This window comes from Meleagris gallopavo, chromosome 1, assembly GCF_000146605.3.
Source record: "Meleagris gallopavo isolate NT-WF06-2002-E0010 breed Aviagen turkey brand Nicholas breeding stock chromosome 1, Turkey_5.1, whole genome shotgun sequence".
Taxonomy (NCBI): Eukaryota; Metazoa; Chordata; class Aves; order Galliformes; family Phasianidae; genus Meleagris; species Meleagris gallopavo.
The window spans coordinates 89,658,991-89,664,329 of NC_015011.2; positions in this window are offsets into that span (position 1 = coordinate 89,658,991).

The window sequence follows — 5,339 nt, forward strand, 5'->3', positions numbered from 1 at the left end:
TTGCATGGGTTACAAGTAAATTGTTTACATTATTAGAAAAGTAGATCCTGGATAAAATGAAGGAATGCACTACTGCTTTCCAGCTTGGGGGTGGTGGAAGGAAAGCAGCAGCTGGAGGTGGGGAAGAAAGAAGATAGCACAGCAGAGCTGGGGAAAATGTAACGTTATTCCATGCGGCACTGATTGGTAATGCTGCCAGACAGCTGTTTGCAAGTGGATGTAATGTGGAGCGGAGCAGCAAGAACTGTGAGAGTGCTGCTCGGTCCCTTGGGGAGGGGCTTGCATCTCCCCCTTCCCACCCAGCCCCTGAGCCAGCTAGCTGACCTCACAGCATGGTTACACTAATGCCTTCCCCCAGTTCTGGATTTCTGTGCCACCTTCAGATGGGAAGAGAACCACCATCACGCCTTTCAATGTCTGCACTCTGGCTCCCTGAGTCTTGTAGGGCTTTATTCATGCTGCTTAAAATGTCAGCACAGAGCTCTGCAAAGAGGTGGTGGTGTAGGGATGACTGCTCTGGGGACATCCTTCAGACTCAGGCATGGTGTGTGCTCAGATCTTCTCAGACCTTGTTCTTCAGATCTTCCATCCTCTTCTTTGAGAGCGAGGTATTTATGGAACCATCCCTTACCAAATGAGTGTTGTGATTGTAACTTGTAGTACTGGATTTCTTCTTGCTGAGGGTGAAAAGGTGCAAAGTCCACCTGCTGATTTGTGCTCCAGGGTGGAAACTGAAAGCAGGTTCCAAAGCAGCAGGTAACCATGATTTAGAGGTTTAATTAAGAGGGTTAATGTAAGGCTGTCATTAAATTAGAGGGTTAACATGAGACATGTTATCCAGTATTGTGTCAGAGTACCGCAGATGACCACCAGCCCTCTGGCACTGCACTGTCACCTTCTGAGCTCCCAGGTGTACAGAGGCCACCTGTCCACTTGTACACCCCCCTGCAAAATGACAGGTGATGGCTATGTGCTCGGATGACCCACCTGGCAGTGCTGAGCTTGGACGCAGGAAAAAGGCTGGAGAGGAGGTGAGATTGTCAGTCATCCAAAAAGCCTCATTTGGCAGCTGAACCCACACAAGTGTGTGAATGCATCCAGAGGATGTGGCACTGGTACAGATGGTCCTTTGTATGAAGAGCTTCTGCCTCTTCTTTCTGGGGTGCACAGCGAGCCAAGGCAGAGCTGGAGCTCTCGGACAGGGTGAATGGAGGAGCTTCTGTTCATGATGGGATGGGGAAGTTGGTGGTTATCAGAGTGCTGTTCTGGGAGTTGGAATCTAGTAAAAGGCAGGGAGAAAAAGGAATGGGAAGGCAAGAGGAGGAAGAGGGAGAGTGGAAGTGGCAGGTGGGAAGAAGACTTATGTAGGTGGTGAAGAACAGTGGGATGTGTAAGAGAGTGGCATCCAGGAGGTGCTGGAGCAAGGGAGGGCTGTGTGTAGGAATGGACGATCAAAGGGCCATGGCTAGATGGGGTGGAGGGAATATGCTCACTCCCTCCTGCAGTGGGAGGAGGCCCACCAGAAATATGGCACCACCACCTCTGGCTGGTCTCCTGCTGTGGGCCTTGTAGGGGCTCTTTGCTACCCTTTTCATGTGTCCTTCAGCAATACTCTAGGTACTGTTTTGTGCTCCTGACCCTGGAATAGGAGAGTAGGATGTAAGTACTGCCTTCCACCAGGACCATCGGGATGCAGTAATTACTGTTGCACTGCCTCCCACCCTTTCTTCCTCTCCCCTTGCAACAGGGAAGTAGGAGGCAGCACGGCACGCTTTGAGGAGCTCCTTTTGAAGTGACTTTATGAGTAACGGACTGGCGAGCTGTAGGAAATGAGATGCTGGCACTCTTTGCTCTCAGATCATTTCTACTCCCTTATGTCTGCGGCCAGAGCAGCAGTCTGCTGTCTGCCTATCCTCAGAGACCTGGAGCTCGTCAGATCTCATCAGCTTCAAGAGGCTCCTGCCAAGGGTCTGATGTCAATGGAGAGAAGGGGAGAGGAAGAATCGGGAGGCTATTGGTGTGGTGTGGGATAGGTAGCAGCACCATGGCTTGGACTCACATCTGTGAGGTCCAGCATGGCGAGAGCATTGTCCAATCCCTTGTCATCTTTGAGGTAACATCGTCGAGACAGAAATACCAGTCCTCCTGGTGACAGGCAGGATGCAGGACTGCTGTTGGGATGTGTGCCTGGAGTAGTGGGACAGCCTCTTTGTGCTACCAGGAACCCAACCTGGTTAAGCTTATGAGACATGACAGCATCACAGCCCAAGGTGGTATTGCTGCAGGCAGCCATACTCTGCGACAGCAGCACTGGCATTGGGGACATGTCACTTGAAGCCTGTCATGACACACATCTGGCCGTTGAAGAGGCAGCGTATAAATGTGTCTCCTGGTCACCAGCCTGCTGGCAGCGTGCAAAGAGAGTCTCTTTGCCAGAGCAGCCTCTCATGTTGCTCGCGGTGAGCTACTATTGCATCGCTGGGCCAACAAAGTTGTTCATGCTGCTTGTTGTGCAGCCATGTAAAATCAGGAGTCTGTGTTTGGCAGCTGTCAGTGCTGCTCGTGCAGGCGCTGCCCTCATCCCTGCTCGTCATGTTGGTGCTCCTCTGGGGGGAGCAGCAGCAGCTTCTTCAGCAGATTTTGCTGTTGTTTCCTTTGGGTTAATCTCCTTCTTGGCACCTGATTATTTGCTTCTCTGGGGAATGCACACGGCTCTGCCCATTGCATGTTTGGAATTCCCATCTCCCTGGCTTTAATCCCCATCTGGGAACGATGGCTGGTGCCGGAGGCCCAGGCCCGAGCCTTGTGCTCCTGGTGTCTGTGCCCAGGTGGGCAGCTCTTGGGTATCACAGGGAAGTGATGCACTGAGTGGAGGCCAGCTTCCCCAAATGGTTCCTAATGATTCCCACAGAACAGGTAAGCGTCAGCATTGCTGCTTTGCTGCCATCCCCATCACATTGCTGTTGATGTCCCTCGTCCCCCCTGCTGTAAGCAGGGCATAGGGTGTCCTCTTGGCACCCCTTCTCCCAGCTCTGTGAAAGCAAGTCTAGGCTCCACACTCCCATCGCTGCTCCTCCATCTGCCCTTTGGGGTGCTGAGTTTCCTGCCTTCCTCATTCCCCTTTCAGCACGCTTCTGTCGGTGTGTCATTAGCTGCAGCGAAGCATCACTCCCAGGAGTGCTCTCTGGCTGACATTAGTGGCAGACAGTGACTAAAACAAAGAGACAGCTCGGTGTGCACAGCATGTTCGCTTTGTGCATCTCGTGCTCCTTGCTGCTGGTGGGAGCTCAGGAGGGATCGCAGATGTGGAATAAAGAGGAGAGCTTTGAACAAGTGGCACCGTAATCCCTCCCTGCCCCCTCCCTTCCATCCCCCCTTTTGCAGACATTAGTTTGATTAAAATTGCATGAGCCCACACGCGGGCATGTTTTATTTCATTTATTTATTTCCTCCTGGCAGAAGACCGTTTTGAGGTGCCAGCAAGCAGCTCTGTCCTGTGGGAAAGCATCTGGAAAGCACTGGGAGCAGGATAAGGGGCTTAGGGGTGCTTTCCAGGATTTGTCCTGTGCAGTGTTCATGGCCTGCTGCTGTGGGGCTTGTTGTGCTGGTGGGACCTGCTTTTTCTGTGGGATGCTAAACAGCAACGTGTGCTCCCCTACAGAGGGAAGAGAGGAGCTGCATCTCTTGGCAGGAGCCTGTCCTGTGTGTCTGGGGATGGAGGGGCTTCCCCTAGAATAAAGAAACAGGGAAGTTATCAAAACACTGAAAAAAACCCAAAATGCATCATCTTTGGTTTCTTTTTCCAGCCAGCTTTGAGCACTTTGGTTGTCAAGGAGTGAAGTCATCGCTTCCATAGCAAGGACGTGCCCTGAAAGAGGCTGTGCTGAGCTGCCTCCTGTGCATCTGCAGCTTGGGTGATGAGGGTCCCTGGGTTGGGTGAGAGCATGGCTGCTCTACCGTGCGTGGAAGGGAACTGTGGGCCATTCGGGAGAGGTCAGCATCGCAAAGCAGCAGGTGAGAGGGAGGCATTGAATTTCAATCAAGTAGCAGTGGGGAATGAAATCTCCTTGCTTATAATTCAAGCTCCCAGCTCGGGCATCCCTCTCTTTTACCTTGGAGCAAATCTCCTGTAATGCATAAGAAACAGCTCAGCAACTGCAGTCCTGCCTGCCATTGAGGCAGAAGCTGACGTTTATTAAAGACATGCAGAGCTCTATAAAAAAATATTTATGATCTTCTTGAACTTAATCATTACAAGTCAAATATTTGAATAGGTAGGGGCAAGCATTTGATGATCCCTTTCATATTTCTGCTTGGTTACGCTTGCTCCGTGTGTATCTGGATGCTTGGCCGGGGGCAAGAGGGAGATGAGGGATGAAAGGGACTTAGTACAGAAGGGGAAAACAGGAACAGAGTGGAGAAAAAAGCAAATGAAACTACTGAAGGTGAAAATAATAATAACGGTTAGACTGGGGGGGACTGAGAGGAGGCAGAAGAATAAAACTGGGCCTTTGAAGAGAAAGGGGATAGACAGTGAAGCCTTTTATTAAAAATTAAATGGTTGAGTCTGAAGGTAAATGAGGAACCTGCAAAGAAGCAATAAATAAATAAATAAAAGAGGAAGACAGGAAGGAGAGAAATACTTAAAAGGGAAATGAGAGGTTTTCGCAGGTGTGTGCTGTTGAGCATGTCAGCAGAGAAGCTCCATAATCACCTCTAATATGTGACAGGTACTGGAGGCTTTGTGAAAACAAACAAAGCTCAAACCTTGCAATTATTTGCCCCATCCTTGGAGATGCTTCAGGCTAGGTTGGATGGGCCCTGGGCAGCCTAAGCTGGTGGGGGCAGCCATGCCCATGGCTGGAAGTTGGGTCTGGGTGGGCTTTGAGGTCCCTTCCAACCCAAACAGTTCTGTGTTTCTATGATTATCAACCTCTTAAGTTCTACAAATTCTTTTCACGCTGGTTTGTGTCACTCTTGGAGGTTGAGTTGGCGTTGGCAACTTGGAGGTTGATTTTTTTCTCACACTGTATGAGGCAGTTCTTTTTGGATTTGACCTGTGTCTCTTTAAGACAGATTTGACCAGTCTCTTTAAGACCCCCTCCTCCATGTGGACATCCTTCGATTATCAAAATAAACTGCATGGATTGACGTATGCAGTAAAACTATTTTAACATGCAAGTATAAGAGGCTGCATTAGTTTAACTGAAATCACTTTGCATGGATTTTTCTGGCGTAAACCAGTCATTAATAGATCCAGGATGTCTGGGGATGATCGAGTAGTCAAATAAACTTGCAGTGAATTTTAAGGGAAAATGGCTTTGTCTCTTTTATGCTGT